Source organism: Hordeum vulgare, chromosome 1H (genome assembly GCF_904849725.1).
Source record: "Hordeum vulgare subsp. vulgare chromosome 1H, MorexV3_pseudomolecules_assembly, whole genome shotgun sequence".
NCBI classification, from domain to species: Eukaryota; Viridiplantae; Streptophyta; class Magnoliopsida; order Poales; family Poaceae; genus Hordeum; species Hordeum vulgare.
Genome location: NC_058518.1, coordinates 313,487,351 through 313,505,484, shown reverse-complemented (window position 1 = coordinate 313,505,484; position 18,134 = coordinate 313,487,351). Strand labels below are relative to the sequence as shown.

At 42.9% G+C, this 18,134-nt stretch overlaps 1 pseudogene; it reads left to right on the top strand.

The window, feature by feature from the left end:
- The first annotated feature begins 1,815 nt into the window (after window positions 1–1,815).
- Window positions 1,816–17,838, top strand: LOC123398870 (annotated as a pseudogene).
- The last annotated feature ends 296 nt before the right edge of the window (window positions 17,839–18,134 follow it).

Sequence of the window (18,134 nt, the reverse complement as noted above, 5' to 3'; positions counted from 1 at the left end):
AAGCGATTAATTAGTCGAGAGGGTCAATTAAGTATCCCAACGTGTGGTAGTATCTAGTCTTGGATTACATACACGGAACTCAGTTCCTAAGGATGGTTCCAATGAAACAACCCGCCATGTACTCCTACATAGCCTTTCACCGGTACCTTTACCAAATCAGGTTCAACACACAACCTTTACTTACTGAACACATTCTCACAATTCTGTTCATCACCCAGATGACAGACCATACACAACTCTAAGCGTAGCATGCATAGCAGGATAAGGCACATCATGGCTCAAGCATCTACCAGGTATGCTAGGTTGCAAGGTTCAGTTATTTACTGTGACAAGGACAGGTCATGCAAAGGAAGTGGGTTCAACTAACGTGGTAAAAGCACTGGAAGCATTTTGACCTAATGCAATAAATAAGAGCAGGAGCGAGAACATGGGATTTATCGGGATGATCAAAATGGTTGCTTGCCTTGTTGCTCAACAGAGGGACAATATCTGTCAGTCGGATATTCGGTGGAATCCGGAGGAGCGGAGCCTACCGATAGAAATGACATCAATCAATATCAATCATATGCAACAAGATGATGCATGAGCATGGCATGAAGATGAAGGGTGATAGGCTAATGTAGCTATCATTTATTTAGTTTGAAGCTGACTTGAATCAAGATTCAAATATCACTTCAAACAAGGTATTTTTAGATTCCATTTTAATTGATTCGGCCTGATGCTCAGGTAATCTTGTATTAGCATGCATGATGATGGTATTTTGAGGTGCTGATTGTTTTGGATCATTGTTTGGTCATAGTATTTGAAATGGAATTCAAATGGATTTCAAATCCCAAATCTATTTCACTTAATATGGTTATCTTACTCATTATTTAATCTGTTTGGTGATGTTAACATTTTCAAACATGTTTGAAAATATCAAAATCAGATTCCTTGGATTTTTCTCATACTTTTTAATATATACATTATTTCCATTGGAGATATAGATTATTTTCTATGATTTTTAGAAGTTTTGGGCATTTTCTGGAATTCTTTTAAATCAGAAAAGCTATTTATTGCGTTAGGCCCACGTCAGCATGGCGTCAGCTGTCGGCTGACCTGGTCAGGTCAAACCTGACACGTGGGGGCCACTGGTCACCGTCACAGGGCTAATCCTGCGCTGACCAGCCCCTAAGTGAGTTTGACTCGAGACTGGGGCCCACTGTCAGCGTCTCCTTATCGCTTAAACTTGTGGATTAGTGCGGCCAGGTCATCCCCTGCCGGAGACTGACCGGCGGCGACAAGATCCGCGGTGGATCCTCGCCGGAGAGACGCCAGAGATCGCTGTGGTGCTCGGGATCGAGTGCTGAGAGCACTGGGATGATCCCCAGGCTCGGCATCATCCTCTACGGGCATCAGGAGGGGCTGTGGGTGGTCGGAGAATGCGTCGACGAGCTGAGGCGGTAGCCGGAGATCGGGCTCGTCGGTCTACTGGCTAGCATGCAGGAAAAAGAGGGGAAGAAGAGGGGAAACACGCGCAAGCTCACGGTGGAGGCGATGGGAAGCTCAGACGGCTCGGGGAGGTGTTGTGGACGTCGAATCAACAGAAGCTTGCCGGCGGCCGGAGGTTGAAGACGACGGTGATGTGGCGCAGCAGAGCTCGGGGAGGTCGAATGCTTCGGCGTACACCGCTAGCTCGACAGGGTGGAGAGAAAGGAGCACTCAGAGGGACTATCATGTGGCTAGTGGCTCGGGCAGCTCGAGCTCGAGCTTCTGTCAATGGCGGCGGGAGGAGAGGGAAGGAACCGAGAGGAGGGGGAGGAATGGATAGCGGGGATGGATAGGGACGTGCTCGGGGTAGTGATCCCCATTGTCGCGCTGTCCTGGGGGGCACCGGAGCGTGCCATGGTGAAGCAGGAGGTGGAGGAGCCGCCGTGGGCGTTCACTCCTCTGCGAGAAGGCACGAGGAAGAAGACGCCCCTGCCCGAGTGGGCTGGGCCTCACAGGTGAGCGTAGCTTAGGATTTTTTTTATTTCCTGCTATTTCTGTTTACTACTTTACTTGATGATTTTATTTGCTATTTGTTTTGGCTTCAAAAAGCTATTCAAAAATTAGTTTGAAAAGCCCTGAGTGATAGTTGGAATATTCCCAACTACTCCTGAGGTTTGCAACATTTTTGAAACTTGAAATTATTTGAATTCAAATTTAAACTTGAATTCAGTAGCTTTTTTGAATTTAAATCAAATGCCAAATGTGTTTTGAAAATAGTTTTCTTCCCTCATAATTTATTTTCAAGAATTATCAGAAAATTTGAACTTTTCTTGAGGCCATTTTGGGTTCATTGATTTTAACAATATTTGAATTTTCCTTGAATTAGAAGTGTCTAGGGTTTTTGGGGTTTTGTTTAACCGCTTGCTTTGTAATTGTTTCAAGTTCTTGAATGAAATGAATGTAAACATGAGCACAATGATAAACCTAGTTAGGGATCCAGGGATGTGACACTTTATCTCATCGTCCATGAGAACATCACCCAAAACTTGAAAACTTCACAACACAAGAGTTTAAACAGAAACTCGTGATATCATTAGCACAAGAAAACAAACTCCCGCCTCTTTAGATACTGTAGCAAACTTGATTTCTATTTATAATGGTGTTATATTACTGTATTCTCACTTTTCCATGGCTAGTACCCCCTGATACTATCCATAGTTCCATCAAAATAAGCAATCAACACAACAAAAACAGAATCTATCAAAAACAGACCAGTCTATAGCAATCTGTATACTTCGTATACTTCTGGTATCTCAAAAATTGTGTAAAAATACAAGAATTTGGTAAATTGGTGTATCAACCAGCAGCAAAAAGAATCAACTCAAAATCTCTTTCTGGATAAAAATTAAAATAATTTCGTGAGCGAAAAGTTTCTGTCTTTTTCCAGCAAGATCGAACAACCATCACCAAAACTAGTCATAAAGGTTTTACTTGGCTCAAACACAAAAAGAAACACAAAAAACACAATCATAACAGAATTATGATGGGGTGGACGTAACAAAACATAAAGCAAAAAAGAAAAGATAAATTCATTGGGTTGCCTCCCAACAAGTGCTATTGTTTAACGCCCTTAGCTAGGCATAAGGCGATAGAATCACGTATCGTCGTCTTTGGTGCTCAAACCATAAGTAGCCCTCATCATGGATTCATAAGGCAATCTTATTTTCTTTCTAGGAAAGTGATTCATGCCCTTCTTTAATGTAAATTGAAATCTAATATTCCCTTCCTTCATATTGATGACATCACCAATAGTCCTTAGGGAAGGTCTACCAAGAATGATAGGACATGTAGGATTGCAATCAATATCAAGCACAATGAAATCTACGGGTACATAGTTCCCATTTGCAATAATAAGAACATCATTGATCCTTCCCATAGGTTTCTTAACAGTAGAATCCGCACGATGCAAATTAAGAGAGCACTCATCAATCTCATTGAAGCCGAGAACATCACATAATGACTTTGGAATCGCGGAAACAATAGCAACCATATCACACAAAGCATTCCATTCATAGTTTTGATCTTGATTTTGATAGTAGGTTCCCACTCATCATGAAGTTTTCTAGGAATAGAAACTTCCAATTCAAGTTTCTCTTCAAGAGATTTCATCATAGCATCAACGATATGATCGGTAAAGGCCTTGTTTTGGCTATAAGCGTGTGGAGAGTTTAGCATGGGTTGCATCAAGGAAATACATTCAATCAAAGAGCAACAATCATAATTGAATTCCTTGAAACCAAAGTAGTAATTTCATTACTACTCAAAGTTTTGATATCCTCTACTCCACTTTTAATGCTTTTAGCATCAAGATAGATGGACTCCGAATCATTGGGGCGTTTTTAACCAAAGTGGATTTATATCCAGCCCCATTATCATTAGGTTTGACACTAGAAAACAAGGATTCAATGGGAGTCACACCAAGCACTTTAAGATCTTCGTGATTCTTATCACGAGAACACGCCTTTTTAAGCCATTCATGTCTAGCACGAATTTAGGCGGTTCTTTCTTTACTCTCATTCATGGAAACACGCATAGCTTTCAAAGTTTCATCCATATTGATCTTGGGAGGAGCACATCTTACTTTCAGAGCATCAATATCAAGAGACATTCTATCAACGCTCCTAGCCAAATCAGCAATTTTGAGTAGTTTTTCTTCTATGGATGCATTGAAAATCTTTTGCGAGTTGATAAACTCTTTAATATTACTCTTTATCTCAGAGGGTAATTTATTGTAATATCCATGAGTATTGTTGTAGTAATTGCCAAAGTTATTAGAGGGATTACTAGGAAAAGGCATAAGAATATAGTTTCCTCTAAAAGCATTGTTGTGGCCAAAATTATTCCTACCAACAAAATTAACATCCAAGATCTCATTGCTACTCTCAATCAAGGAAGACAAGGGCATACCATTTGGATCTAAAGGAGCACCTCTACTAGCAAACAATTTCATTAACTCATCCATCTTAGCACTCAACGAGTTAATTTCTTCTATAGCGTGTACTTTTTTACTAGTAGGTGTCCTTTCAGTGTGCCACTGAAAATAGTTTGTCATGATATTGTCTAGGATTTTTGTGGCTTCTCCTAATGTGATTTCCATGGAAGTTCCACCGGAGGCGGAGTCCAAGATATTTCTAGAAGCAAAATTCAAACCAGTATAGAAGATTTGTATAATAATCCAAAGACTCAAGCCATGAGCGGGACAATTTCTAATCATCAATTTCATTCTCTCCCAAGATTGTGCAACATGTTCGTGATCTAGTTGCTTAAAATTCATGATATCATTACGGAGAGAGATAATCTTAGGCGGTGGAAAATACTTGGATATATAAGCATCTTTGCACTTGTTCAATGAATCAATACTATTTTTGGGCAAAGATGAAAACCAAGTTTTTGCTCGATCTAGCAATGAGAACCGAAATAGCTTCAATTTAATCACATCATTATCCACATATTTCTTCTTTTGCATATCGCAAAGCTCAATGAAGGTATTAAGATGGGATGCGACATCTTCACTAGGAAGGCCGGAGAATTGCTCTTTCATAACAAGATTCAGCAAAGCAGCATTGATTTCATATGATCCCGCACTAGTGGCGGGAGCAATCGGAGTAATAATAAAATCATTATTATTAGTATTCGAGAAGTCACAAAGTTTGGTGTTTTCAGTCATGGTGACTTTAGCAAGCAGACAAGCACACAAGCGAACAGAAAGCAAGCGAAGAAAAAGGGCAAACGAACAAGGCAAAAAAATTGTGAATTTAGTTTTTCAGAAGTGGGTGAGAGGACGAGAGTCAAAAAAAGTAAATGCAAGAGATGAGTTTGCGACCGTTACTTGGATAAGCTTCACTAGATGCTCCTCGGCAACGACACCATAAATTCTTCTTGCTACCTATTGAGCTTGCGTTCGTTTTTTTCCTTTTAGAGGAAAGGGTCATGCAACACAGTAGCAGTAAGTATTTCCCTCAGTTTGAGAACCAAGGAATCACTCCAGTAGGAGTATCAAGCCAAGTCTCCAAAAGGACCTGCGCAAAAATACCAAACATGCACCCAACGCTACAAAGTGGTTGTCAATCCCTTCACGATTGACTGCAAGGTGAGATCTGAAGGCGGAAAGTGCAACAAAGTAAAAGTGTAAGGCTGAAAATATGATGTGAAGTAGACCCCGGGGCCATAGTGTTCACTAGACGCTTCTCTCATGATAGCAAATATTACGGTGGGTGAAAGAATTATTGTCGAGCAATTGATAGAACCGCGCAAAGTCATGACGATATCTAAGGCAATGATCATACACATAGGCATCATGTCTGAGACAAGTAGACCGATACTTTCTGCATCTACTACTATTACTCCACACATCGACCGCTATCCAGCATGCATGTAGTGTATTGAGTTCATAACGAACAGAGTAACGCCTTAAGCAAGATGCCATGATGTAGAGGGATAAATTCATGCAATAGATATAACCCCCATCTTTTTACCCTTGATGGCAACAACACGATGCGTGCCTCGCTACCCCTTCTGTCACTGGGTAAGGTCACCACACGGTATGAACCCAAAACCAAGCACTTCTCCCATTGCAAGAACTGTAGATCAAGTTGGCCAAACAAAACCCACAACTCGAAGAGAATTACAAGGATATGAAATCATGCATATAAGAGATCAGAAGAAACTCAAATAAGATTCATAGATAATCTGATCATAAATCCACAATTCATCGGATCTCGACAAACACACCGCAAAAGAAGAATACATCGGATAGATCTCCATGAAGACCATGGAGAACGTTGTATTGAAGATCCAAGAGAGAGAAGAAGCCATCTAGCTACTAGCTATGGACCAGAATGTCTGTGGTGAAGTACTCACGCATCACCGGAGAGGCAATGGTGTTGATGAAGAAGCCCTCCGTGTCCGAATCCCCACTCCGGCAGGGCACCAGAACGTGCCCCAGATGGGATCTTGCGGAGACAGAAGCTTGCGATGGTGGAAAAGTATTTTCGTGGCCCTCTCCCGTGGTTTCAGATTTTTTGGGAATTTATAGGTGGAAGAACTAGGGCAGATGAGCCCCAGGGGGCCCACAAGCCTGCTAGGCGCGGGTCCCCCTGGCCGCTGCTAGGAGGCTTGTGGCCTTCCCTGGTGCCCTCTACCTTGGTTCTCAAGCTTCCTATGTATCTTCTCTTTCGAAAAAAATCTTTTCGGAGGTTTTATTCCGTTTGGACTCCATTTAAAATTCTCCTCTGAAAAAGGTCAAAAACACAGAAAAAACAGGAACTGACACTTGGCACTGAGTTAATAAGTTAGTCCCAAAAAAGATATAAAAATCATACAAAACATCCAAAGCTTGACAAGATAATAGCATGGAACCATCAAAAATTATAGATACATTGGTGACGTATCAGTATGTGTGAAGGTGTGTGTTGGGTTGGCGTGAATCCAGACTGGGATTTGTATGACGGAGAGGTATCTCGGGGCCCACTCGGTAATACAACATCATAATAAGCCTTGCAAGCAATGTGACTAATGAGTTAGTCATGGGATCTTGTATTATGGAACGAGTAAAGAGACTTGTTGGTAACGAGATTGAACTAGGTATGTAGATAATGACGGAAAAATCTCGGGCAAGTAACATACTGAAGGACAAAGGGAACAACATATGGGATTATATGAATCCTTGACATAGAGGTCCAACCGATAAAGATCTGCATAGAATATGTAGGAACCAATATGGCCATCCAGGTCCCGCTATTGGTTATTGAATGGAGAGTGTCTCGGTCATGTCTGCATAGTTCTCGAACCCGCAGGGTCTGCACACTTAAGGTTTAGTGACGTTTTGGTATTATTGAGTTATGTATGTTGGTGACTGAATGTTGTTCGGAGTACCACATGAGATCCTGGACATCACGAGGAGCTCCGGAATGGTTCGGAGGTAAAGCTTTATATATGGGAAGTCATATTTTGGCTACCAGAAAAGTTTTAGGTTTTTACAGTATTTTATCGAGAAGCTCCTAGACGGTTCCGTAAACTTCCGGATGAGTCCGGAAGTTCACCAAGGGTTCCAGCATGTCCCAAGGGTTTGCATGGGGTGAGGGGAGATTTCATGGCCTTATTGGGCAAGCGCACAAGTCCCTCAAGGCCCATGCAGTTGGGAAAGGTGGAAAGTCCACCTTTGTATGGAAGGGAAGGAAGGGGACTAGGATTCCACCTCCTCCCCCCTTGGCTGCACCCTAGGTCTTGGAGGGGCTCTTCTCCACGCCCCTCCACCTATATATAGAGAGGACGGGGGTTCCCCAAGAGTACACACGAAGCCCTTGGCGCCCCTCTCTCTCCCTAAATCGTTTTCTCCTATGTTCGTGGTTTCTGTAGCGCTAGGCGTAGCCCTACCGAGATAGCACCACCACCACGCCATCATGCAGGAGAACTCATCTACCTCTCCACCCCTCTTGTTGGATCAAGAAGGAGGTGATCGTCATCGAGCTGTCCGTGTGCTAAACGCGGAGGTATCGTTCGTTCGGCACTAGATCGGGAGGGATCGTGATGAGATCGCGGGATGGATCGCGATGAGATCATGGGACGAGCTGCGATTTGGATCACGAAGATGTTCCACTACATCAATCGTGTTACATACGCTTCCGCTTAGAAATCTACAAGGGTATGTAGATTCAATCGCTCCTCTCGTAGATGATCATCACCATGAATAGGTATTGCGTATGCGTAGGACAATTTTTGTTCCCCATGTGACGTTCCCCAACAGCTAGATGCCAAGGACCTCTGGGGTCACGTGTTCAAGATTTACGAGAAAATCGAGCATCTCCAAGCCCAGATCTATGACTTGCAAAACCAAAACTATGAGTATGAATACAAATTTAAGAAAATGAGTTTGGTTGCAGATTTGAGGATCCCGGAGACTAGTTCATCTATTTAGTTTTGCTTTATGTTCCCCCTATGTAAGCAAGTCCGAGAGTTACATAATAACGAGTAGTTTCGAGTTGAGGGCTTTGCTTGCTTGCTATGGTCTTGAGAAAAAGAAATAGAAAAGTGTAGAATAAAAGCAAAGAGTATATAATGATCTTATGGGGAGTGATGACTTCACATATAAAAAGTATGTCGATTGATATTTGTTGTGAGTTAACAAACAAAGCTATTAGCCATTGTTACAATTAAAAGGAAGTAATAAAGAAAGAGAGGTTTACATATAAATATATTATCTTGGGGCAATATAAGGTGACGTTCTTTTGCATTAAGGGATTGTGCATCCAACTATAAAATCGCATGACAACCTCTGCTTCCCTCTGCGAAGGGCCTATCTGTTACCTTTACTTTCTAGTACTTACCTTTATGCAAGAGTCATGGTGATCCTCACCACTTCCTTTATTTCGCCTTTATCTTTTGGCAAGCTTCTTGTGTTGGGGAATGATCAAGATACATATATCCACTCGGATGTGAGTGTTCATGAGTTATTACTGTTGACATTGCCCTTGAGGTAAATAGTTGGGAGGCAAATTTTTAGCCCCTATCTTTCTCTGTGTCTGATGAAAGCTTTGACCTCATAGGTACCGCATGAGTGCTAGCAACTATGAAAGACTATAAGATAATTGAGTATGTGGATCTTCTTTACAAGCTCTTATATTGACTCTTTCCTATGTTATGATAAATTGGAAGTCCTTCAATGATTGAGATCATAGTTTGTTAGTTCTCAATAGAGTTCTTGATTCATATTTTACCATGTGAATTAATTTTCACTCTAGCATAAGAGATTATATGTCCTTATATGTTGCTTTTCCAAATATAGCCATGATGTGTGCATGTCCGTATTTTATTTTATTGACATCTCTATCTCTAAACATGTGGACATATTTATCAATTTCGGCATTCTCTTAGGGACAAGTGAGGTCCAAGCTTGAGTGAGTTGATACGTCCATTTTTCACCATGCTTTTATATTTTTATTTATTGCATTATGGGTTGTTAATACACATTATGGTACAATACTTATGCCTTTTCTCCCTTATTTTACAAGGTTTACATAAAGAGGGAGAATGCTGGTAGCTGGAATTCTGGACCAGAAAAGGAGCAAATATTGGAGACCTAGTCTACACAGCTCCAAAAGTCCTGAAAAATTACCGGAAATTATTTTGAAATATCCAAGAATTTTTGGGTGGAAGAAATAAGTCAGGGGACCCACCAGGTGGCCACAAGCCAGTAGGGCGCGACCTACCCCCTTGGTAGTGCCCCTGTGCCTTGTGGGCCCCCTGGCAGGCCTTCGGCTCCCATCTTCTACTATATGAAGGGTTTTGACATGGAAAAAATCATAAGAGAGCTTTCAGGATGAAGCGCCGGTGTCTTGAGGTGGAACTTGGGCAGAACCAATCTAGGGCTCTCGCGGAGCTTTTCTGTCGAGGAAACTTCCCTCCGGGATGGAAAATTGAAGCCATCGTAATCACCAACGACCCTCTCATCAAGAGGTGGTCAATCTCCATCAACATCTTCATCAGCACCACCTCCTCTCCAAACCCTAGTTCATCTCTTGTATCCGATCTTTGTCTCAAAAACTCACATTGGTACCTATGGGTTGCTAGTAGTGTTGATTACTCCTTGTAGTTGATGCTAGTTGGTTTACTTGGTGGAAGATTATATGTTCAGATTCTTAATTTTCATAAATACTCCTCTGATTATGAAGATGATATACTTTGTGAGTAGTACGTTTGTTCCCGAGGACATGGGATAAGTCTTGTTATAAGTAATCATGTGAATTTGATATTCGTTCGATATTTTGATGAGATGTATTTTGTCTCTCCTCTAGTGGTGTCATGTGAACGTCGACTACATGACACTTCACCATTATTTGGTCCTCGAGGAAGGCATTGGGAAGTAATAAGTAGATGACGGGTTGCTAGAACCCTACTTTATGCGTTGCTTCGTAAGGGGCTGATTTGGATCCATATGTTTCATCCTATGGTTAGATTTATCTTAATTCTTCTTTCGTAGTTGTGGATTCTTGCAAGAGCAGTTAATCGTAAGTGGGAGGTTTGTCCAAGTAAGGGCAGCACCCAAGCGCTAGTCCACCCACATATCAAATGATCAAAGTAACGAACGCGAATCATATGAGCATGATGAAAACTAGCTTGATAGAAATTCCCATGTGTCCTCGGAAGCGCTTTGATTTATATAAGAGTTTGTCCAGGCTTGTCCTTTGCCACAACAAGGATTGGGCCACCTTGCTGCACCTTTATTACAGTTGTTACTTGCTACCCGTTACGAATTACCTTATCACAAAACTATCTGTTACTGATAATTTCAGTACTTGCCGAGAATACCTTATTGAGAACTTCTTGTCATTTCCTTTTGCTCCTCGTTCGGTTCGACACTCTTAATTATCGAAAGGACTATGATAGATCCCCTACAGTTGTGTGACATCACCATACTACCCAAGGTATGGGCTCCATACCACTCTTTTGTGCAAAATTGTGAGTAACAAAAGAATGTGAAGCACCACAATCAAATAGAACTGTTGTTGGGGTTGAGTTGAGAAGGACCGGACAGAGTATAACATTTGGGTCTTCCTGGGCTTCCTCGACGATGACATGGTTCACACGAGCTTTGCCATAGTTGGGTTGTTTACGATGAGCGGGGTTCTTGGGTGGTTCTCCATGACCTTTTCCTTGATTCAGCCTATTGGGGTGTGGTATATCGGGCTTCTTGTTGGGGCACAACCTTGAGATTTTCCCAGGCTGACCACATCCAAAATAGGTGACCTGGCCTGAGTTGCTATTGTTGTCACCACTATTGTTGGGACTGTTGTATGACGGCCTGGGATTGGCATACTACTGAGGCTGGTAGCTCGGACGAGGCGTAGGGGGCTTGACTTGCTGAGGCTGATAAGTTGGCTTTGGTGGGGCCGGTTGCAAGGGGCAGGGCTTCTCTTTGCTGGAACTACCTTTGTTGGTCAACTTGCGCTTGCGAGTGTGCTCCATGGCCCGACACTTGTCTTCAAGCATAAGAGCCTTGTTTACCAGCTCGAAGAAAGTTTGGCAGTCACAAACAATGAGTTGATACTACAGGGCTTGCTGGAGCCCTTCCATGAACTTGGCTACCTCAGTGCTAATGTCTTCACGTGCATACCTTGACAAAAGGTTGAAATTTTGCAGGTATTCCTTGACAAAGCTACTTCCTTGCTTTAGCGCTCGAAATTCTTGTTTCTTGATAGTCATAATCCTAGAAGGGATGTGCGTTGCAGAAACCTTGGTTGAAGTCAGCACAGGTGATAACACGGTCGCCTTGCATGACCTGGAACCCATCCGACCAAGCTCTGGCGGTACCTCCGAGGCAGTGAGAGGCATAAAGAACCCTCTCAAGATCCTCATCACAGTTGAATGATGCAAGGGGGTCCTCAATGGTGTGGATCCAATCATCATAATCCAAAGGCTCATCAGTCTTAGTGAAGGTTGGTGGGGAATTCCTCATGAACTCTGACAGAGTGGAGCAACTATTGCCATTCCTACCTTGCTTCTGCTTGTTCACAAGGGTCTGGGCTAACTGCTGCATAGCAGTAGAGGTGTCTTGGCGCTCTTCTCGAAGAACTTGGATAAACTGAGCTATGGTCATGTTCTCTGGTGGAGGTGGTGGCGGGGGAATGTCGACTTGTGCCTGCTCCTGGTGACCTCCATCTTGAGTAGACCCAATGGCATCCGGCTATTGGCTAGCATTGCCGGCGTCGGGGTTGCCAAAAGTGTTGGTGCGAGTCGCAGTCACCATCTTGTTTGGAGCAGCCGAGTCAAACCACTTGGACACGCAAGATAAATCAACAAGAAGAAAAGTGCGCCTAAGGGGGTTGGTAAAGTGCAAGTGAGACAATCAAAGGTTGAAAAGGCCCGATGCATATCATTAGAATAAGATAGGCAATATAGTCGCTTACATGTTGCCTAAGGCCAAAGTGCGGCTCGCATTGAAACACAAACAGTAAAACTAACAACAAGCACACATGGTTTCATATGAACCATTACACGGACTCGAGTTCGCATGGCTTATCCTACCCTAGGGATTCTTGGATTCAAGTGGTGGAGTGCTCGGTCTCGTACTCACGTTCCTCTAGGTCTTCCTCCTTGGCAACGTCTCCCGTCGAGGAGGTTGGAGGATGAAGAGGTTCATCCTGACGATGCTTTGCCGGTGGGACGATGAAGAGCTCATGATACTCTTTCACGTTCATGTGATGACGTCATGTGGGTGCATGTGTGGCTGGGGGTACTCCTCCATGGTAAGCGATAGATGGTCGTCCCTCGGGGACTCCATCCTTCTTGATCTTATCTAGCTTCGCCTTGGCCAGTCGGAGTAGTTCACGAGTGTGGTGAAGTTCCTCATGGAGCCTTAGAGACTCCTTAGTCAGGCTTTGAGCTAGACTATCGATGGATAGGCCGAAGTAGGTCTAGAATCGGAGTGGTGTTCCATCCTCCAGGGATGGGGACAATGTCCAACTCTCGCCAATATCATCCTTCCGAAACGTAAAGTGGCAAGTAGCCAGCTCATCAGCCATCTCTGGAATGATGTCTCGAAGGTGGACGAGTGCCTTCCGTGCAGCTGTCTCAACTCCTAGTGCTAAGGTCTCCATCTGTGGTCCTTAAAAGAACCAACTTGCCGGGGAGTCATTTTCCTTCTCGACCACATCAACGTGGTACTCCTTCTTGGTGGCATCGACCCACTGCTCGTGGTAGAGGAAAATGGGTGATCGGTAGAACTGGCACTTCTCTAGGCTGTCCTCAAGGAGTAGGGGAAAGCCGGATGATAGGAGGTTTCCGGGTACGACGGCCATCTACAAGATTAAATGTGAGGGTGTCAGTAATGCTTTTGAAGTAGAGTGGAGGAGGTAAGAAGTGTAGAAACTCCTAAGTATAGACATTAGGTATAATTTCCGGAAAGGGGTTCATCATATCTAACGTCCATGCTAACTAAGGCTTCCTACAGTCAGGATGGCTCTGATACCAGTTCTATGGGGACCCAGACTTGTAAGTTGTGACCATCGAAGGCATGTGTATATATAGTGATCCCAGAAATTAATTGTGAGGACCCTCACTTGTAGGTCTTGATCGTCAAATGTACGTGCTCAGTGATCCCAGAGGTCATGCTCACTGAACACACAAAAACTGAATAACAAGAGTCTTACATCCACACATACCGTTCGATACAAAAAGGACCATTGAGGTCAAGTCTTAGATGGATAGGGCCATGAAGGCCAACACACCAAACTCAACTAATAGGGGAAATCTTGGTTGAAAGTGTGAACGCATGCCATCTGCCTTACCTTACAGCCATTCTGACTGGGAAGCGTCCTAGCTCGCAGGAATGTACCAAGCTACTCTTCACCATCTCATGTTCTCTCTTACCTGGTCAATGAAACAATTAGTGGCAGGCCAATGAGTACTTTGAACGTACTTGCAAGCAACCAATGTTTGGAACAAGGCAATAATGAAGCATGATATAACATTTGTAAGTTATATTTATGCAAAGCGGATTTCTCCCTAGTGCAATAACATGATCAAATTCTCGTGCGACATGCACCACATTGCTTAGCGGTAACCCAATGAACAGGTTACAAATATCAATATCAACTAAGGGTTGAACATCCCATGTTCACCCATCATACCAAGTCACATGACTTAGCTCCAACGTCATAATTCCCGTGTCTCCATCTTTTTCCTCATATTAACCCCCCCCCCCACACACACACACACATTTGGTTTATGCAGAAACCACTAGACGTAGTTTAACCAGCACCACTCAACTGTCCTTTACCATGGACACGACTATTTGAATGATTTTACACTCTGAAGAGGTTGCACGTTGTACCCACGAGACCCGGGGAACTTTCATGTCATCCACGAGTCACGGTATATAACATACCCGAGTAAGAACCTGACCAATTCCTTTCCCCTGATGACCCTAGACAAAGAGTCCACTTGATTGGTACCCAGCCCACATGATGTACATCTTACGAGCGTCGCTCTAGATCGTATCATCCATGCGGGGACCAAGAGTGTGCCCATTACGTGTAAAAATAGCATAGTCGGCCTACCTAGCATGACCACATCCCGAGAGTGACCATTTCACTCCCATCACCAGTAAGGCGTGCTCTTTGCTAGCACCGACCAAAGTAATCGCCGAAGGCCCATCCCATAAGGGGTATCATGTTCGCACATGTAAGGTTGGGATGGTCGACAAATCTTAGATCTAATATAGTTTCCAAAACCACACACGTAAAACCTTTCTTGGTACACCACTTATTTCTCAAGTAGTCCTGCATCTCAACACCTTCACCCTCGGGCATTAGTGGCACCCGACGTGCTTTTCAAAACACCTTTGTAATTACCTTTGTGTTACCATCGACATGCATATGCTCACCCTATGCATAACACTACTTATCAACCTATCATCTTTTATCAGCGTGACCCTCATATATGGTAGGGTCATGCTCTCATGCATGTAATATCGAAGAACCATCGGAAACACCCTACCGAGGGCTTTACCGAATCCGTCATGACCACATGCATCAGAATGAAATATTAAACATGGCATGCATAAAAATATTTTCTCAAAGATGGTCAAAGGGCTGCTTGCCTTGCTCAAATAGGTCCCCGGGGTCTTCGAGGTCCTCTAGTCCAACTCCGAGTACTTCGTCTATTTCGCCTACTATTGTCGGAAACAACCATGGTAAGCCTCACAGCAAGCAAAAACAAAAGTGTTCTACAAATAGGAGTTTTATTTTTCTTGGACATCTCTAGTCATAAGAAAAATACCTAAATCATGTTGTAGGAGATTTGGATTACCAGAGGTTTTGAATGATGGAAATGGAGGCATTACTGACCCCACAAGAAGTCTATAGAAAATATTCTGCTAAAAATGAGTGGAGGGACTCATTTAATAGGGCATGTTTTTAGAAATATTTAAGAAGTGGTTTCACTCGATTTGGAGTTGGTATGATTTTCCTTTGGGTGTTCTAACGTGGAATAAAGAAAAATAGGTGCTATTAATTGATGCAACAGAAATATGGGCGAGAAAAATATTTACTAAGGCTATAAAATTAGATCATGATTTTATATGCGTGTGGAAATTGGAATCACTCCAATTGGAGTTAATTTGAGTTCTCTAGGATTTTTCCAAGGTGGTGTTTAAAATATTCTAATTTGTATTTGAACATTAACACCATAGAAAAGTCCCTTGAAAATATGTGCAATGCACATAACTTGGTAGGCAAGGTTTTTAGGAGTTAGTTGAAATTTGAATCATTTGATTTGGAGTGAAAATGAAATAGACATGAATTTTTGAATTTTCTGTAAAAAAGGAAAAAGGCTAAACAAGTTATACTAGGGGGCTAAGTTGCACCCTATGCGCTAGATAGGCCGCGGGCCGTCCCTGCCTGCCATGGCCAGCTGAAGTGGGTGACGTAGGAGGCACCTTCAGGCAATAAGCCTCCTATGCGGGGAATACACCAGCGGGGAACCGTCTCCACTTACCCCGCGAGGCCCCGGTGCTTCTCTCGCTGATGGGCAGATCCCGCTCACTCTCTCTCTCTGTCCCTGCTCCTTCTCCTTCCTCCCGACTCGGCATGACAGGGGCGAGGGAGCGGCGCAGCCGGCGATGGCCCAAGTGCCTCCGGTCATCCCTAGCCAAGGCGAGCACACCGGCGGGCTTGGGATGGGGCGGCACATCCACTGGTGGCAGGGAGACTATGATGGAGGACGAGAGCAACAACGGCAGGAGCAGGGCCGGCCCTGGGTAGGGGCAACAAGGGTGAAGCCTTAGGGCCCAACCTGATGAGGGGCCCGACCCTGTACCTATATACATTATGTATATAATTTTAATCCCAACACAAAACGCCCATAATTGCCCATAGCCTTACTAGGTTACGTACGAGAATGTGTGGAGGCAGCGACAAAGAAAGATCGATCCAGTAGCCGCCGTTTCTTCTCTCGAGAGTCACTGATTCCTCTGAATTCTCATTCCTCATCCCGCTCCAGCGCTCCTAGTCCCAAAGCACACATCATGGCTAGAAAATTAATGGATATTTCCGTTGTAGCTGATTTCTTATCCTTCTCCATCTCACTTCCCTATGGATGTCCCTATAAGTATTTGCAGCGAGCCAAGGGCATCAGACCACACACACTTCATCGACCTAGTCTCTTTGCGAATTGCAATTTTCCTGGGTCAACTGCTCCATTCACAAGGTTTTTGTAATTTTTGAGTTGTTTCCCGCTCCATCTTTGCACTGTTTTTTTTTGGTGTTTTAGCGATTCCCTGACGGATCTTCTCTAATGTTTATTTAGGCTGCTCATTTGAGGATCCAAGGACCATTGCAAGATCTGATATGCTTGGGACTGGATAGCTGGATTTCTTCAATACTCTGACAAATTCAGGTGTTCCCTATCCTTTCCCATAAAAATGTTGCCTAAAAAAGCATTTGTCTGGTTCTGAGAAATGGAAGAAGAAAAAGCCAGAAGAAGAGTTCATTGGTACTCAAAAAGGTGTTATGCACAAATTTCTTCCGAGGAATGTCACTGCTCAGAGTTCAAATGAATTAGGTCAACACCCTGTAGATGACTTAGATTCTGCAAATGATCACAATCAGGGCAAAAATTCGAGTGAGCGTGAAAATGATGTTAATACTAAAAGCCCAATTACAAATGAACAGGAAACTAGTCCTTTAGATATTTATGACCCCCGGAATTGGGAGATTCTTGACAATAAGTATAGAGACATTTTAGTTGAGAAGGGTCCGAAAAGGGACTACAATCTTGTGTTTCAGCCTAATAATACTTCTAGTTCTAGACATTTTTCATATGCACACTACTCAAGAAAGTTAAGCAATGGTGAGGTAAGTGATAGAAAATGGTTAGTTTACTCTAAACATGTGAACAAAGTTTACTGTTTTTGTTGCAAGATGTTTAAATCTCAAGCTAGTAAAAGTATGTTAGCATTTGAGGGACTATGTGGTTGGAAAAATTAAGTGAGCGGCTTAAACATCATGAGAATAGTATTGAGCACCTCACTAATATGAACACGTGGAATGAACTATGAGTCAGACTACGTAACAATCAAACTATTGATAAGTATGTGCAGCATGAAATTGCAAAAGAGAAAGAGGGATGGAGACAAGTGTTAGTAAGAATTGTCGTCGCCGGGAAATTTCTTGCTAAACATAATCTGGCTTTCGTGGAACAAATGAGAAACTTTATCAAGATGATAATGGTAATTTCTTGGGGGTACTTGAAATTATTACATAATTTGATCCCATTATGCAAGACCATATTAGGCGCATCCAAAATAGTTAAATTCATCATCATTATCTTGGACGTAACATCCAAAATGAGTTAATTTCTCTTCTTGCTGATAGTGTTAAGAGTTCTATCTTGATAATAATTAAGGATGCTAAATATTTCTCTGTAATTCTGGACTATACCTAGGATGTAAGCCATGAAGAACAAATGAATTTAATTGTGACGTGTGTTAACATGTCAAGTACCATTACAAAAGTAGAGGAGTTTTTTCTAGAGTTCTTGAAGGTGAATGATACATCTGGACTCAGACTTTTTAAGAAGCTAATAGATGCACATAAATCTCTTGATTT